This window comes from Mesocricetus auratus, unplaced genomic scaffold, assembly GCF_017639785.1.
Source record: "Mesocricetus auratus isolate SY011 unplaced genomic scaffold, BCM_Maur_2.0 Super-Scaffold_100004, whole genome shotgun sequence".
Taxonomy (NCBI): domain Eukaryota; kingdom Metazoa; phylum Chordata; class Mammalia; order Rodentia; family Cricetidae; genus Mesocricetus; species Mesocricetus auratus.
The window spans coordinates 1,128,349-1,147,065 of NW_024429189.1; the positions used below are offsets into that span (position 1 = coordinate 1,128,349).

At 53.1% G+C, this 18,717-nt stretch overlaps 1 long non-coding RNA gene across 2 annotated transcripts; it reads right to left on the bottom strand.

The window, feature by feature from the left end:
* Positions 1–2,618: 2,618 nt before the first annotated feature.
* LOC106022459 lies at positions 2,619–15,210 on the bottom strand. 2 transcript variants are annotated; one of them, XR_005877078.1, is made up of 3 exons: positions 14,669–15,210; positions 13,941–14,034; positions 2,619–7,002 (listed from the first exon to the last, which is right to left on the bottom strand). It is a non-coding gene; the product is annotated as an uncharacterized LOC106022459 (long non-coding RNA). The 2 variants fall into 2 exon arrangements; XR_005877077.1 differs by having other exon boundaries at positions 2,619–6,998; positions 14,669–15,197.
* Positions 15,211–18,717: the final 3,507 nt, after the last annotated feature.

Below are 18,717 nucleotides of genomic sequence, written 5' to 3' on the forward strand. Positions count from 1 at the left end.
CAGCACTCAGGAGCGCCTGCCCAGGGAGGCACCGCCCACAGTGTCAATCACAAGTCGATCTTGGAGTTCCCTCTTCTCAAATGACTTCAGCTCATGCCAAGTGGGCATAAAACTAGCTGCCACGCCGGGCGGTGGTGGCGCACGCCTTTAATCCCAGCACTTGGGAGGCAGAGGCAGGCGGATCTCGGTGAGTTCGAGGCCAGCCTGGTCTACAGAGTGAGTTCCAGGACAGCCTCCAAAACCACAGAGAAACAAACCCTGTCTCGAAAAACCAAAAAAAAAAAAAAAAAAAAAAAAAAAGGCTGCCACACAGGGTCTCCACAGAGTGCCCTAGGGTTTCATTTCAGGGTTTCCACCAGAGTAAGCGTAGGGGTGAAGGCATGGTGGGTAATCGGGCTCATGACATGCGCCCCACCCCACCCCCAGCCATTACTACCTGGCCTGTGTCGGCTCAGTCACTTGAGACTCACCCCTTCCTGTTCTCTGAGTTTGCTACTCCTGGCCGGGGGAGGAATCCAGTCAGCACTTAACTGCTGGGCCTCCTTATGCAGAGGCCCTTCCTCTCTGGGCCCTGGATCCTCCTGTGTAAAATAGAGACATTGCTGGTCCTGATGCAGGGACAGGAGGGAGACAACTCCGAGGTCCATGGCACCAGGCTCAGCACGGGCAGGGAGGCTGCCACCTTCACTCAGCAGCAGTGTTGGGGGAAGGCACAGGGCACGGTCTCTCCGAGGGCACTGTGCCCTGGTTTGCAGCAGGCCTTAAAAAGAATCTGTAGAGAGCACTTTGAGGGCCTGCCTGGAAGGGGTGAGGGGAGGCGGGAGAGATTGGAGCTGGCAGGAGAGCCTTTAAAGGGAGGAGGGATGGGAATGAGCTGGAAAACAGTGCATGAGCCAGCAGAGCGGAGAGGCCTCCAGCAAGGCTGAAGGAGGGAGCACAGAGAAGCTTCTAGAAGCCAGGAGGAGACACTCTGGGTCCTGGGGCACAGTTTGAGCTAAGGGCATTCACCTTGCTGAGGAGACCCCAGTTGGGGTCCGGGCTGGGGTACAATCCGAAGGACAACCTAAATTCATTATAGTCCTGGGACCCGATGCCTGAGTCGGATGGCGAGTAGGGTTTGCGGGTGGCAGTCCCCACTGTGTGTGGGGCCTTCCTTCTGTGGGTGTCTGAGCCTCGCTTTCCTCCCCTCCGGAAAATGCCAGTTCTGCCGGATCTGCGCCCTCTGAATGGCCGCCTTTCAAAGATGCAGCTCTCTAAAGACCTCAGAGCTCAGTCTGCTCCGCCGTAACAAATGGCGCTGGTAGGGAGGCTTACAAACAGCAGCTCCGCTGGCAGCCCAGATAGTGGTAGGGGCGAAGATTAAGGCACATGCGTGGGGAAGACCTGCTTCCCGGTTCCTTTTCTTGCTGGGGACCTGACTCTGTGAGAGGGAGGGGCAAGGGTGTTCCCCCAGGCCTCTTCCGTAAGGGCCATTCCTGGTGCCAGAGCCTCCCACCTCCAAAGCTCACTACTTTTGTTTGTTTGTTTAATTTTATGCTTAAGAGTGTTTTGCCTCAAGCTGGGAGGTGGTGGCACAAGCCTGTGATCCCAGCACTGGGGGGGGGGGGGGGCGCAGAGGCAGGTGGATCTCTGTGAGTTTGAGGCCAGCCTGGTCTACAAAGAAAGTTCCAGACAACTAGGGCTGTTACACAGAGAAACCCTGTCTCAAAAAACAAAACAAAACAAAACAAGAGTGTTTGACCTCATGATGTGTATGAACTGTGTGCCCGCAGTGTCCATGGAGGCCAGAAGAGGGCGTTGGATCCCCTGGAACCTGAGTTACAGGTTTTAGACTGTGAGCCTCCATGCTGGTGCTGAGAATCAAGCCTGGGTCTTCTGCAAGAGCAGCCAGTGCTCTTAACTGCTGAGCCATCTCTCCCCGCCCCTTTTGAGTTTTGAATTATGTGTATGTATGTGGGGAGAGGGATATATATATATGAGTACAGATACCCCAGGAGACCATTGGATCTCCTGGACCTGGAGTTACAGGGGATTGTGAGCCGGGGATATGGGTGCTGGGAACCAAACTCTGGAAGAACAGCAGGTGCTTTGAACGCCTGTTTCGTCTCTCCAGCCCAGGCCACTACTTCTTTTTTTTTTTTTTTTTTGGTTTTTTCAAGACAGGGTTTCTCTGTGGCTTTAGAGGCTGTCCTGGAACTCGCTCTGTAGACCAGGCTGGCCTCAAACTCACAGAGATCCACCTGCCTCTGCCTCCCGAGTGCTGGGATTAAAGGCATGCACCACCAACGCCCGGCCAGGCCACTACTTCTTAATTCCGTCCACAATAGAGACTGCAGTTTAACAGGGAGGCAGTAGGAGGGTGACATTCAGACCAACGACCTGATCTCCAAACACAGCCACGTTTTTGTATGTTTGATTTTTATTTATTTGTTTATTTATTTATGTATTGGTTTTTCGAGACAGGGTTTCTCTGTATTGTTTTGGAGGCTATCCTGGAACTCGGAACTCGCTCGGTAGACCAGGCTGGTCTTGAATTCACAGAGATCTGCCTGCCTCTGCCTCCCAAGTGCTGGGATTAAAGGCGTGCGCCACCAACGCCCAGCATGTTTGATTGTTTTGAGACAGGATCTCATGTAGTCCAGGCTGGCCTCAAACTCACTAAGTAGCTGAGGATGACCTTGGACTGTGATCTTTCTGTCCCTACCTCCTTTTCAGCCTCACTGAAGTCACAGTCCAAGTACTGGGGGTTAGGACTCCCACCTGTCGATTTGAGGTCATTTGCCCTAAGTCTTGGTCTAGGTTCTCTCGAAGGAGGCTTTAAAGAAAGGCTGTTTTTTTTTTGGGGGGTGCCCCTAGGGGTAAGGGTAAAGGGTGGCGGGCAAGTAATAGGCAGCAGGGGAGAGAATTAATGTGCACACCGTTGAGTCTCCGTGGCTGAAGCGTGGGTGGGGCAGCCCTTGGAGCCACCAGAATGGTCTGTTCAAAGGCCTCTGCAATGGTTGCTATTGATTCTAGATGCAATATTGATAGGGTTAGATCAGCAAGGAGCCGGTCCTCCGGACATGCCTGTAAGGGACCGTCTGGATTAGGTTAGCTGTCTGCTGGACTCAATGGAAAGGAGACAGCTAAAGAGTAAGCGCCCGCCCATCCCTCTGCTGCTTGATTACAGACGCAATGTGACACCAGGTAACTCAAGGTTCTGCTCTCATGATGTCCCCACCATGATGGGCTGTAGCTCCCAACTGTGAGATACATCAGATCTTCCCTTCCTTGAGCTGTGTGCCACGCATTTCATCATGGCAACGCGTCAAACTCACGCCTGGCAGTACCTTGCTCTCGGGTCCCCTCCTCCGCCCACCTCTGTGTGTTTGTGAGGTTTCTGTGGAGACGGTGCCTCTACCTGGTGGCATCAGAGAAGGAGGCGAGATGTGGGCATCGTGCCTGAGCCACAGGGGCTGGTTCCACAGTTGAGCTGGGCTATGCCACCAAGCCAAGGACTGCAGATCCGCTTTAGCAACCATAACTTGGCCCGGCTCCCAAGAGCCCCCTTTGAAAAGGCCCTGACAGCCTGAGGATCCTGCAAAGATTTTTTCTACAAAAATGTACGGAAACCGTCACAGGTGATTCCCATACAGAATGGCAACTCCTGTCTTTGCCTGCTGGCCCTGGTTCAAAGACCCCATTGTCATCAGGTGGAGCCATGGCTTTTAGTTCAATGAGTCCCGAGCTGTGCCAGGAGGAAAAAGTCTCCCCTTTCCTTTCCCTCCTGTCCCAGATAACCAGGATTTCTGCCTGGCAGACTAGAGCTATGTGAGGAGAAACACAAACCCACCCATGGCAGGGTCCTTAGACCGTGTGTCCAGTGCCTGGGGACACAAAACCATCACTGTGGTTAGCTCTGGCTCAGGATGCTGCCCCTAGTTGCTAGCTCCAGTATCTTTATTTAAGCTATTGCTCTAGGGAAGACCAATAGGCACTGTGACCATATCCTGCTATAACCCTCCCTAGCCATCAAATGAATATATCCCTTGGTCTTAGCATAGTGGACTCCTTTCAATCAGCCACCATGCCCGTTTTACACCTGGGGTGCTGGGACCCCCCCAAGGGCACAGCACAGGACAGCGGAGGTGGCTGGTCCTCCTGTCTCGCTTTGACTGCAGGCCTCCTGACTCTCCAAAGTGATGCTTGCCTGCTGCACTGGTCCTGGGCATGTCCAAGAGGCCAAAGTCACCAGATGGTTACGCAGAGCAGCTGCCGCTTTGACCCACAGAGGCCTTTTGGAGGTGGATGGCAGCCAGAGCTACCATTGAGGGGAAGGACAAACAGCTCCGAGACCCTGAGCTATTCCCCGTGGCCAGTTTCTGTCTGGGATGCCACGGTCCCCGGTAAGGGGCAGGCTCTGGGGTCAGACAGACCCGAGCTTACTCCTTCTGGCCCCCTAGCTGTGAGACTCTGAGCTGCCCTTGGTCTTGATTCCCTCTTGTCATTCTGGCAGACTGAGGGGCTATGCAGAATCCTAGGTGGAAGGCCTTCACCTGGGCATACTGTTCATCCAGAGCCAAGCTCTGCCAGACAGGACAAGCGCTCCACTCTTGGTTCCTTCACTAACCAAGACACAGAGAGTTCACTGGGCCTGGCTAGGTCACACGACTCTCAGTCTGGTGTTCCTGATCATGCTTCAAAGGATAAGAAAGGTAGATCTGTGGGAACAGGGTGGGGGGGGGGATGGGGAAGCCTGGTGTTGACCACACATGGTGCCTCCCCATAGCAGATACTTACCCAGTCCTTGTCAAATAGCCTGGTAAACATTTAGGTAGGAGAAGGGCTGGCTGGATGAGTGGATGGATGTGTGGATGGATGTGTGGGCAAAGGGACCAGCAGGGGGGTGACACCCAGCTCTGTATTGTCCTGAGTCCCAAGCACAGCCAGCACCCTGGCTGCCAGCAGTCTCCTTCCCCCTGTTGGCTGAGTCACTGCACTGGGCTTGTCCCAGAGACAGAAACACAAAAGGAAGGAAAGCATCGGGACCCTTGGGGCCTTACCATCAGCCCCCGTCTGAGATGAGGAAACCGAGGCAGGCGGGCAGGGTCCTGATCTCACCACTCCCCCCGCAGCAGAGGTCCTCTACCCCTGCCTGGCTCCCTCACCGCCACAGAGGGAGTCTTAAGCCTCTTTTGCTGGGTTTCTGGAAACTGGGGGTGGGGTGGGGCCAGTCAGCACATCTGATTCCCGGAGGCCCTGTCAGTCATCCTGAATCCTCCACGTGGCTCCCGGGAAGCCCTGTGGCCTCTGCCCAATGAAAAGGCCCCATCCTCCCCACACAAGACTCTTCATCTTTCTCCTTCTCCTCAGCCTCTCTTGTTCTCTTCCAGGCTTGGGGCGCAGGACACAGGAGCCCAACTCGGTCTTCTGTGACCTTGGGGGTGGTCCCCAACCTCTCTCTGGAGCTCAGCCCCCAGGATCCAGGAGTCCTTGGCTACAAACAGCATCTGTCTGCTTTTCTGTCGGTGGGCACCCACCCCCACCCTGCTCTCCAGCGCCTTTGCTTTCTCTCTCCATCTCACGGACTCTCCCATAGGGAGACTCCCACCCACGGCCGGCTTCTCCCTCCTCCACCCTCCCTCCGCAGAGAATGCCAAGTCTGCAGCTTTCCTGCGACCTTGAACAGGCAGCAGCTTTGAGCTTGGCTGGGAGAGCCCGGGGAGGGGCCTCAGAGCTGAGCCCTGCAGGTTGGTCCCGGCTGGGTGTCGGGATTACACTGCGATGTCCCCCAGTCTACCCTGTTTACCTCGGCTTGTTTTGGACTCCTTGGCCCTTGCTATCTCTCTCTTTCCTTGCTTTATGGCTCATCCTACCGTTAGAAGCCAGTTGCAGGGAGGCGGAGATTCTTGACTTCCTTGTTTAGAAACGCCTAGACCAGGCCAGGCACATGGTAGTTGCTCTAAGCCAGGCTGGCAACCGACAAAACACTCTCTGCTCTAAACAACACCACGCAATGTGCTGTTCCTGGGAGCCACCTCACAGGTCTAACCTCGTGCCAGGACCCTACTACAGGAAGAGGGGGAAACCGAGGCTCTCAGTAGTAGGCTGTGGAGTCTAGATCTGAACCCACTGCCTTCTGGGTCCTTCCTCTTGTCCCGCCTCTCTCCAGTCTGGGGTGGCAGGTGCATCTTTAGCTCCCTCTGGAGAAGCAGAAGGTCAGCCGAACGCCCCTGCCCAGGCCTCACGGCCACCCCCAACCCGGCCACCTCGAGCTTAGCCCGCGCCCACCGGGAGCCGGGGAGGGAGAGAAAAATGAGTTTTCCCGGCGCCCGGTGGCGGTGTCAATTGATCGCGCGCGGGCGGGGGCGCGCGGCGGGCTGGGGGCCTGGCTCGCAGCTGCCGGCGCGCAATTATCGGGAAAAAACCCGGGCGGCTGCGGCGCTGAAATTAGTTATCGATCCCTCGGCGGGGCCGCGCTCGTCGCTGACGGCTGCAGACCCCGGCCGGGCCCTGGGGGCGGGGCCTCCCCGGCACTCCCGGGCATCCCCCTGCTCCCGCTCACCCCGCTGCCGATTGGCGCGCGGTTGACCGCCCTGTCCTCCTCCGTAGGCCTGCCACTGCCGAGGGCTCAGGGACAGCTCGGGCGCCTGGGAAAGTTTTGAGTCTCAAGCTGCTTGTCTGTAAACCGGGGCTGGGGTCGTTCCTGAATCTTGAGTCTGGGAGAAGCCTCTAGCCGGCATGTTGGGAATGTCTATGCAATTTATTTTTATCGTTTACATTTATTTATTTAGTGTGTGTGAGTGACACATGTGTGAGATGGTGTGCGTGCGGAGGTCAGAGGACAGCTGGCGGGGGTGGGTTCCCTTCTTCCACAGCACAGGTCCTGGGGAGAAAACTCATGTTGTCCGGCTGTGTGGCAAGTTCCTCATCCGCTGGGACGTCTGACTCAACCTGGATGCTTATGCACGTTATGAGAAGCACCGACTCTTTGCAGAGATTCCCAGAGATGTGACATCCTGCCTTCCAGATAAGGAAACCAAGTCAGCAAGGGCAACCTCCAGAACCCTGAACCGGGAAGGGAGAGCGGCTGGGGAGTGGGTTGGAGTGGCCTGGCTTTTCAGGGCACAGGCTGGGGGAGTCAGCCTGGGCCTCCTAGCCATACTGAGCAGAGATTCACAGCTTGGGACGGGGAGATGGCAGCTTGCACCCACCTCTGATCTCCACAGCTAGGAGAGGAGGGAGGCTCCAGCCTGGAGGAGGGATCTGGGTTCTAATCCTGACCCTGGCTTCACCCTTCTCACCATGATGTGAACTGCAGCAAGTCGGCCTGACCTGGCCTTCTATGCTTTTGTGTAGAGGCGGTGGGCCTGTGTCTCCTGAGGGGTCTCTACTGCCTATCTGCCAGCCACATGTGGGCTGGTGGGGTTAAAACAACAAAAGGAAGTTCTTTGTATGTAGCCCAGGCTAGCTTGACCTCTTGAGTCTCCTGCCTCTGCCTCCTGAATTGTGGGGTATGCACCAGCCTGCTAACACTGCACATTTTCATGAAACACCAGGAGCTGTCTGTCCTGGGTGTAGTGTGTGCCACTGAGAACAGGACAGCCCCTCGCTCCCAAGGGGTAAGTTGAGGATTAGACCATCGTTCTACCCTATTCCACAAACCCATGGTGAGTTCTTGGGGCTGAAGGGTAGCACTAGGCTTGGGTGGGAGGTCAGTCACCAGGGAACACTAAGGCCAACTTGAACAAGACTGGGTAGCTTAGAGCAGCTGGGAAAAAAATCAGTGTGGGGGGAGGGGAAGATACTGCCTAGAGGCGGGCAGGAAAGACCATGGGCTTGGGTTCTGCCACTGCTGGGGTAACTCAGGGAGCAAGGGAGGAGTTTGGACAGCAGGGAGTCTCAGCCCACTTCTTTTACTGGGTTCCTCTGCTGTTTCAGTCCAAGGCTAAGACTGGACTGCAGGGCTCCTGTGTTGGTCCCACGTGATCTCTGGTGGTAGAAGGCTCGGCTGATCAGGGAGATTTTCCGGGGTTCCATCAACAGTGCACAGGAAGCCTGAGTATGGAGGTGCTGTCTGCCAGTGGCCAGCACTTGGGAGGCAGAGGCAGGAGGATGGAGAGTTTAAGGTCATCCTCTTCTATGTAGCTAGTTTGCAGCTAAACTAGGTTGCAAGTAATCCTGTCAAAACCAAAACAAGTGGTTGCTACGGAGCCACAGTGAGGTCCTGTTGGGTTTGTCCACCGTCCCGAGTCCTGACTCAGGAAGGTATGACTTTCCTTTTCTCTTATCTTCTTCCACGTTTTAGATGCTGGTCAGAGCCTCAGTCCTACTATTTCCCTGTCCCTGGGGTTTTTCACTCTTTCTTTTAAAGCCACATCTCCACCATGTGGCTGCTGGTCTACAACATGGCTGACCTCCATGCAGGCTCAGAGGGCATGGATTTTTCTGTCTCCTCTCCATGGATCTCCCCCTGGGCAGCTGCTGCCATTGGCAGCTTACTGCCCTGCAGTGTGTTGGCTTGCTTTATTTCCTTTTTTTTTTTTTTTTTGAGACAGAGTCATGATGTATAACCCAGCTGGACTAGAATTCACCATGCAGATGAGGCTAGCCTGGAGCTCACAGAGATCCACCTGCCTCTGCCGCCCAAGGTCTGGGATTAAAGGTATGTGTCTCTAGGTCTGGCTGGAGGGTTTCTTTTAAACTGTAATAAAATTGCCTGTGAGCTTCAAAATGAAGAAAAACTAACAAGCAGACAAACCCCCCATGCACTGGAGAGATGACTTAGCAGTTAAGAGTATACACTCCTGCACAGAGCCTGGGTTCTGTTCCCAGAATCCATATCAAGTGCGTTATGACCACCTGCTGCTCCTGTTCCTGGGGATCTGAGCTTTTCTGGCCTCCATGGGCATACACACACAGACAGAACAATGAAGATAAAATAGAGTCTTTTAAAATATCTCTATTAACAAAAACAGATGGGCAAATGAGCTGGGTCTAAGGGGCATGTCCGCCCCGGCCCTCTCCCTGCTTTCCTGGCCTTTCTCACAGTGGGTGCTATAGGGCTAGTTGGTCCTCAGGATCTGATCTCCTTTGGGACAAGAGAAGTGTTAGCCGTTCTGCCGACCGCAGCAACCCTGGCCTGGCGCCAAAGGGTGACAGCGCTAGATGGATGGGAAGAAAGGAACGTTGGGTTGCTGTCCCCCCTCCCCTCTGGGATCTGGAAACCTGGAGTGTGAAGAGATGGGTGGTAGGTGTCTCTCCTGGCTGGCTGGCAAGAGAAACGGAAAGATAGGGAACAGACTGACTTGGGGGACAGGACTGCTTCATGATTTGCAGAGAGACTGAAGCTCCCTGGCTTAGGACAGTTGGTGGTTTAGTCCCCAGTTGGGATGTTGCAGAGTCCCACAGATGAATGCCTGGGGCAACCTTCTGTGGGAATGCGAGAGCTCTCAGTATTCTACATAGTGGGTGTCTGTGCTGAGGATCAGGGTGTCTGTGTGACTCAGGGGCCAGGGCCTGTGCCCTCGGGGAGCATTTGGAGGAGTGGGAACACGTGCACCTGAGTGTATCTATAGACATGTGCAAGGACACATATATGTCTGCGGGGGTGGCAGGTAAGTGCCATGTCTGTGACATGGTGGTACCTGATGTGCGGGTCTGCAGGAGTGTGCGTGTGTGTGTGTGTGAGTGTGTGCATGCGCACGTGTGTGCGTGTGTGTGTGTGCGTGTGTGCGTGCCATTCCATGTCTGCACTGCTAAGTGTGGGTTGGCACACCTGTGTGTGTCTGTGTCCACAGGCACCTGTGTGTGTATTGCATGTGCCTGTGTGTGCCTGCTGGAACTTGGTTTTCAGGCTGCATTTGTGTGTGGATGCAGAGAGATGGGTGAGTATGGAACAATATACATGCTTGTGTATCTTTGTGTGTTTGTATGTGCGGCCTCATCATCTCTATGACCACCTTCATGGTTTCACATATCTTCACACATGTGCCCACACACACAGATGTGCACGGGTGTTTCTGGATGTGCTAGTGTCTGTGTTTGTCTCCATGTGCTTTCAGAATGTCCTGAGTGTTGTGTGTGACTGCACACCCATGGGGATCACAGCACACCCATGGGGATCACAGCACACCCATGGGGATCACAGCACACCCATGGGGAGCACAGCACACCCATGGGGAGCACAGCACACCCATGGGGAGCACAGCACACCCATGAGGAGCACAGCACACCCATGGGGAGCATAGCACACCCATGGGGATCACAGCACATTCATGGGATCACAGCACACCCATGGGGAGCACAGCACACCCATAGGGAGTACAACACACCCATGGGGATCATAGCACACCCATGGGGAGCACAGCACACCCATGGGGAGCACAGCACACTCATGCAGAGGAAGGTGTTCTCCTAGCTTCTGCAGCCCTTGAGAGGACAGATAGGACACGGTGGGGCTTGGCTGCCCACTTCTGGGTAGAAGATACTGAAGAGAAAAGCAGGAGCCATCAGCGCAACCAGCTGCCCTCACCCAGCTGGGGTCCAGGGAAATGGTCTATCCTGTCTGCTCCCCCAGGCATCCAGGGCTGGCAGGGGCAACAGACAGCAGGTGGCTTGGAAGAGGAGGCTGAGGCTTTCCAGACGCCCTTGCCAACAGAGGCTCTTATGAGCCTCTGAGCATCCAGGAACCAATGGCCACCGCTGTGTCCACCACACGCCTCCTGCACCTGCATATGGGCCTGGCTTCTCCTGACCTTTCCCTGTTCACAGCCCTGGCAAGACAGCTAGAACAGCCTCCAGAGGCGCCAGGTCCAAGTGCCCACCTGAGTGATTGTGATGGAGCCCGGGGTGCAGGGTGCCAACAGGCTTAGCTGTCTCTCGCTCTCCCCTCCTCCATTCCTTCCTGCCCCCCTCTCCGTGTCTTGATATTTCCATGCCACCCCTGAAGTCCTTCACCTCGGTGGTTCTGCCCATCTCCCACCAGGGATGGGCCACCGTTCTCCTTCCTCTGAGGTTCTTGGGATCACTCAGCACCCTTCTGCACCCACTCAGTGTTCCTCCTGGTCACCATGAGGATCCCCGGGCCAACCTACTGGTTTTCCTCCATGTAGTCCTCCCCAGGGACATCCACCTCACCCTGAACCTTGCTTGGCTTGCTTCTGAGGACTGATGGGTAGACTTCCTGACTTCTCTGTCTTCCTTCGACCTGTCCATCAGAAGGAGGCAAACTTTGTAGCCTCTTCCAGACCTCTCTGTATCCTAGCCCCCATCCCCCACTCCTTCCATCTTCCCCTTTCCAACCCCTCCAGTGCCTACCACCTCTCCTGTCCCCACTTCCCAGCATTCCTCCTGTCAATTGTTCTCTGTACATTTCCTAGGGCAGACCCACCCTAATGCCTCATGGGAAGGAAACCCAAATCAACCTCCTGGACTCAATGACACCCTATTTCTTTGGTAGGTGCCCCTGGATAGTCATTTAAAATTTTTTTATTTATATATGTATGTTATGTATGAGTGCTCTATCTACATGCCTGCAGGCCAGAAGAAGGCATCAGACCCCATTATAGATGGTTGTGAGCCACCATGTGACTGGCGGGAATTGAACTCAGGACCCCTGGGAGAGCAGTCAGTGCTCTTAACCTCTGAGCTATCTCTCCAGCCTGTCTTTCTTTTCTTTCTTTCTTTCTTTCTTTCTTTCTTTCTTTCTTTCTTTCTTTCTTTCTTCCTTCCTTTCTTTCTTTGGCAGAGCATCACCGTGTAGTCCTGGCTGCCTTGAACTCACTCTGTAGACCAGGCTGGCCTCAAACTCACAGAGCTCTGCTCATCTCTGCCTCCTGAGTGCTGGGATTAAAGGCCCCACTGATAGTCAGCCTTGATTGTTGACTGGCTGGAAAAGCACCTGGGTTAGCCATTGCACACTTGTGGGAAAGTGGGGAGGAAGGTCTTTCCCACCTTCAGTGACAACATCCAGTAAGCTCCAGGCCAAGATGGGAGAGAGGAGGCCGTCTGGGCCCTGGCAGACTTGCTCTGCTTCCTGGCTGGGGTGATTAAGCGACCTTGCTCCACCGGGTCCCCCACGTGCGGTGCCTGCGAAGCCACAAGCCAAAAGAAGCATCCCCCTTTCAAGTTTTCTTTGTCACGGGACAAGCACATGGAACAGAGTTGCTGAGGGTCCTGAACCTGACCACATGACTCTTACTCGCTTTACCAGGAAAGGTCTGGAAATGCAGGCTGAGTGTGCTGTGTCCCTGGAGACTCCACACTCAGGAGGCAGAGGCAGGGGAGCACAACCCTCAGGCCAGCCTGGGATACCTGTGAAGACCCTGTCTCCACAAATGAATTGATCATGCATGACAGCCCACACCTTTAATCCCAGCATATGAGAGGCAGGCAGATCTCTGTGAGTTCGAGACCAGCCTGGTCTACAGAGGGAGTTCCAGGACAGGCTCCACAGCTACACAGAGAAACCATGTCGTGAAAAACAGACAAAGTGACATGCACATTAAATAACCTGTAGGATGATGTCGACAGAGCTAGCAGGTAGTTCTGATAGACGCTCAGAAGACTATCATGCCCGCAGGAGCGTGGACGCTGAAGATGTACTTGTGAAGTTTGTGATAGGAACAAGGTCTGAGCTGGGAGTTGGACTAGATGCCACTCCTGTGCCATGCTAGCAAAGCATTTGTTCTCCTGCTGTCTGTGCTCTGACACAGTGACAGGATAATTCATTTGACAGAAGGAATGTCAAGAGTTCAGGCTGTGGCATGGCCATTGCTGGCTACTGTTAGCCAGGTTTATGGTGAAATGAGGATCAGAAAGCAGAATGACTCAAAATATGCTGCTCAATCAGAAAAGCTTGGAAAAGTTGAAGCTATGATAGACACATAGATATATAGATAGATACACACATAGATAGACAGACAGACAGACAGACAGACAGATATGGTTAAGGCTATTTAAAAGCTAAATCCCGCCGGGCGTTGGTGGCGCACGCCTTTAATCCCAGCACTTGGGAGGCAGAGGCAGGCGGATCTCTGTGAGTTCAAGACCAGCCTGGTCTACAGAGCGAATTCCAGGACAGCCTCCAAAACCACAGAGAAACCCTGTCCCGAAAAACCAAAAAAAAAAAAAAAAAAAAAAAAAAAAGCTAAATCCCTTGTTTTGGGACAGTAGGAAAAATGCCTGGAGGCCAGTTCTTGAGAACTGGCCAGACTTCACCCATAATAGGCTGAAGGATATGAAAGAGTAAATTCATTTGAAAGACTTTCTCTTGAGATGGTGTCTCTTGGGTGCCCTTCCAGCACAAGGAAGTTGTTTCCCCATGGCTCTTTACTGTGCTGAGCTCCCCAAGCACTCAAGGTTCTGGCAGCCACTGTCTAAGAAGGCCCAACTGCATTCGGTTGAGGCGCAGACCTTTGCAGATGAGCAAAATATGAGCTGTGGGGCCATGGAGGCTTCCATCCAGACTTCAAAGGAGAGCCAGGAAGATCAGGAGGTGCCCAGATCCCCATAGTCAGTCCCCTGTGGGTAATGTGTAACACTGTAACAGCAAAGTCTAAGCTGCAAAGGAGCCCCCAGGATGCTGGCGATGCCAGGAACACAGAACCTCTGCCAAGGAATCCACAAGCAGCAAGTGGAGCCAACCAAAAGGAGGCCACGTGAGTTAAATCGCAAGACCATGGGTGGGGCGATGGGAGTCGTGAGAACTCTGATACTCGGGGTGGAAACTATAGGATTTAATGTTTCCCCTTACAGATTTTATAGATTTTGTTCCTCTTTGATTCATGCTTTCCTGTATTCTCCCTTTCTGTTTACCTGTGTCATTGTATATGAAAGCATGTAACTTGCTTTTTTTCCCCTAAAGATTTATTTTAATCACTCACACACACACACACACACACACGCACACACACACACACACGCGTGTATTTGGGGAGGGGGCACTTGTGTGCAGTTACCTCAGAGTGCAGAGACAGCAGATCTCCTGGATGCTGGAGTTACAGGTGGTTGTGAGCTGTGTACAGTGGATGCTGGGACCAGAACCCGGGTTCTCTGCAAAAGAAGTAAACACTCTTAACTGCTGAGTCATTTCTCAGCCCTGTTATTTTATTCCTCATTTTAAAGGGGCTTACAGACAACACTTTGCCTTGAATCTCAGAAGGGAATTTGAACTTGAGCTTTGAACCATCTTAGGACTCTTGGGGAGGCTGTGGGAACTGTTGATGTACCGAGACTATTGGGCATGAGGACAGGGTGGAATGCTGTGGTTTAAGTCTGATAGGGGAGTCCTGCTGTCAGGTTGATAGGGGTAAGCTTGGGATGTTCATTTGATTGTCACTTGAGTGTTGAGATTAGAAAAGCATATTTCTGGGTATGTCTGGGAGGGTCTCTCAAAAGGATATTAATTAAGGTGGCATGTCTTTTCTGAACGTGGGCCGGGTGTTGGTGCTGCACATCTTTAATCCCAGCACTCAGGAAGCAGAGGCAGGAGGATCTCTGTGAGTTCGAGGCCAGCCTGGTCTACAAAGCGAGTTCCAGGACAGCCTCCAAAATAATACAGAGAAACCCTGTCTCGGAAAAAAAAGCATCTGTTCTCTTCTTCCCTCCCTCCCTCCTCCCTCCCTCCCTGCCTCCCTCCCTCCCTCCTTTAAGGATAGACTCACCCAGAAATGAAAACAATCCTTACATTTAGTTGGTCACAGCTGTGGGACACTAAGGCGTCACTCAGGTATCTCTTTCTGCTCTGCCTCTTGATTAACTGATGTATATGGAGGTTTAAATGAAAATATCCCCCCATAAACTCACGCATATGAACCTGAACACTTGATCCCCAGTTGTGACTCTGGGGATGCTTAGGAGGTGTGGCCTTGCTGTAGGAAGTATGTCAGTGGTGCAGACTTTGAAAGCTTAAATCCTTGCCCTAGTCCCAGTCTGCTCTCTCTGCTTCGTGATTGTGGTTCAAGATGTGAGCCCTCAGCTTCTGCCCAGACTTGCTTGCCTGCTGCCCGCTGTCCTGCCATGATGGACTCTAGTCCTCCGGAACCCTAAGCCCAAAGAAGCCCCTCCTTCTGTAAACTGTGGTGCTTAGTCACAGTAGCAGAGAAGTTCCCGACACATTGTGTCTAGGGCTCTGCTCTTAGCCCTCAGCCCCACCCCACCGTCAGTGCCCACGGTGCCCGTGACTTCCGGTGCCCGTGACTTCCGGTGCCCTGACTTCCGGTGCCCGTGACTTCCAAGAAGCCCGTGACTTCCTGCACTTCTGGTTCCCTACTGTCGGCTTCTAAACACCGAGATTCATCATGTCTGCCACCCTGTACCGTCTCTGTGTAACATCTCAGGTCACACAAGTCCCCTTCCTACCCTGAGCTCATCCAACCTGCCCCTTCTCCTTGGTGGCCTTTTCTAGGGAGCCAGCCCAGCCAAGGTCTCTGTCTCCTTTTCCTTGACTCCAGCTCTCCCTCACCCTCTACCTCGGCCAATCACTGTCTGCACTTTAGGTTGTTTGAGCTCTGGGTGGTGAGTCTCATTATGTGGGAAAAAATCTGTGATTGTTTCTCCCTAGTTGATTCCTCATTCTCCAGTTATACAAATAGTGCTTGGGTGACCTGCAGTCACATATGTGTAGTGTGCTTGGGGTGACCTGCAGTCACATGTGTATAGTGTGTTTGGGGTGACCTGCAGTCACATGTGTATAGTGTGTTTGGGGTGACCTGCAGTCACATATGTGTAGTGTGCTTGGGGTGACCTGCAGTCACATGTGTATAGTGTGTTTGGGGTGACCTGCAGTCACATGTGTATAGTGTGTTTGGGGTGACCTGCAGTCACATGTGTATAGTGTGCTTGGGGTGACCTGCAGTCACATGTGTATAGTGTGTTTGGGGTGACCTGCAGTCACATGTGTATAGTGTGTTTGGGTGATCTCCAGTCACATATGTATAGTGTGTTTGGGGTGACCTGCAGTCACATGTGTATAGTGTGTTTGGGGTGACCTGCAGTCACATGTGTATAGTGTGTTTGGGGTGACCTGCAGTCACATGTGTATAGTGTGTTTGGGGTGACCTGCAGTCACATGTGTATAGTGTGTTTGGGGTGACCTGCAGTCACATGTGTATAGTGTGTTTGGGGTGACCTGCAGTCACATGTGTATAGTGTGTTTGGGGTGACCTGCAGTCACATGTGTATAGTGTGTTTGGGGTGACCTGCAGTCACATGTGTATTGTCTGCTTGGGTGACCTGCAGTCACATGTGTATTCTGTGATGGGGTGACCTGCAGTCACATGTGTATTGTCTGCTTGGGTGACCTTGCTGGCTCGTGCTCTCCTCTGCATCCAGTCTTCCTCCTCCTCCTGATTATTTTTCCGCTTTTGGATAATTTTATCTATTTATATGCTACTCTATGTCATTAATCATACCCCATGTACTTTTCATCTCGGACTTGAGTTTAGGGCTTGAAGGAGATGGCAAGGAGGGTAAGGGTGCTTGCTGCCAAGATTGACCACCTGGGCCTGAGCTCCAGGGTCCTTTTCAAGGGGTGGGGGGATTGAACTGCAATCCTCCTGCCTCAGCCTGCTCAGTGCCTGAACTCCAGGACTAAAACCATTCAGCATCCTACCCAGCGCATTCTTTTCTTTCTAGGACATTCTTTTAACCCTCCATTGCATTCTGTTTATGCCCCACGCTGAGATTGAGCCGTGGCCTTGTTTTCCACCACTGAGCTACACCTCTGCCGTTATTATTATTACTTTTTATCCTGCTATGTACTGCAGGTCGGTCTCAAAGTCAGGCTGGGCTGCTTCTGCCTGTGTCTCCTGAGTGCTGGGATTATAGCTGTGTGCGAATGCATTCAGTTATGACTGTCAATTTTTTTATTAGATGGCAGACACTGCAAATTTTGGATATTTTTGTGTCTGTAAACCTTCAGCATTGTTCTGGAAAGCAGTTCCTCGGGAACCAATCTGTCCTTTTGAGTCTTGTTTTCTGATTTATCAGGCAGGACTAGAATGCTCACTTAGGACTAGTTACAGAACATCTGAGAAGCCGCCCTGCCCAGGGTCTAAAGAGCATCAGTTCTGAGGTCTGGCTGGTGGGAAGGCACCATTCCCAAGCCCGTGTGAGCACCAGGCACGGTGCTCCAATCCTTTCTAATGATTCTTTGGCCTTTCAAAAACAACTGCATCAGCCAAGCATGGTGGTGCACGCCTTTAATCCCAGCATTCAGGAGAGAGAGGTAGGTGGATCTCTGTGAGTTCTAGGCCAGCCTGGTCTACAAAGAGAATTCCAGGACAGCCAGAGCTGTTACACAAAGAAACCCTGTCTCAAAAAAAAAAACAAAGCAAAACAAAAACCAGCAACAATAACAAAAATTAAACAACTGCATCAAGCCCTACTAGGTGACTCAGCTGGTGACAGCGTCTGGTGACCTGAGTTAGATTCAGCACCCACAGAGTAGGAGGAGAGAATCGACTCAGGCAAGTTGTCATCGCATTTCCACATGCATGTTGTAGAACACACACACACACACACACACACACACACACACACTGCATATAATAGATAGCAGCATGGGAGCTGGGGACTTAGTTGATAACAGGCCGGCTGCACAAGCAGAATTCCCCCTTAGCTGGCTGAGGTCTGGTGAAGGAGCTTGTCATAAAGAAGTAATGGAAGAAGACACCTGACCTTGACCTCCGGCCCCTGCTGGCACCCACACGCCTGCATGTGAAGATGTACACACACAAACAGGAGGCTCTCTCACAGACGCTAAATAAATAATTTAGCCAAGAAAACCACCATAAACCCTCTGCATGATGAGCTTCTGGCCGGAGGTGGCCATCAGTGTCAAAGCCTCTTGACTTTGCAGAACTTTCTCACACCTCTCAGATACCCTGTCACCTCCTGCCGGGTGATGCCCACCCATCTTTCCAGACTTGATACCTCGCCGGTCTTCTAGCTTTCAGTCCTTCCCCGTCTCGTGTCCTTGGGTTCATTTCACGGTCCTGCCGTGCTGGCTGGTCATTCTCCCACGGGGTGCTCCTCTTGGACAGTCTGTGTCCACAAAGTCACTTCTGCCAGGAGCTCTGGCCTCCTCTGCCCTTCTGTTCTCCCATCTCAGCAAGGAGGGCGAGGCCCAGCCCAGCCTCTCTCCTGGAAGGAGGGGAAGGCCCTCTGGCTCCTCATTTCAAGCCTGCGAGGGCTGAATGGAGCGATGAGGAGATCAGAATGGAGGGATGAGGCCCTGCAGGAAAGGAAGCCAGGACCAGGGGTCAGGACGCCTGCCCTCTGTAGTACTGCCAGACATGCCGGTCACTGTGCCCGCCCACTTTCACAGGACAAAGAGGTTATGAGGTCCTTTCTGGCTCCCACCGTTACACCCTTGCCCATGTATACTGCACCATGGAGTGAATCATGACCGTATGATTCATTCCTGCCTGTGAGCATTGGGAAGCTGAGGCCCAGTGGGGGTTCCTGGGGACAGGAGTCACCCAGGTTCAGCATCAGTGGCAGAACTTGTTGGAGGCCAGGTGCCAGATCCCAGTTCTGCTCCTCTGGCTCAGCCCAGTCTGCCTCTGAGTGTCCTGCAGGCTGGCCTTATGATGGAGTCCAAGGCTTCTCACTGTCTGCTTCATTTCCAGAGCTCAGAGCACACTAACAGCAGAAGACTCAGCCAGAAATGGTCACATACTCCATCAGGAAGGGAAGCTGTGTGTGGGGGGGAGCAGAGAACCTAAGGTCAGC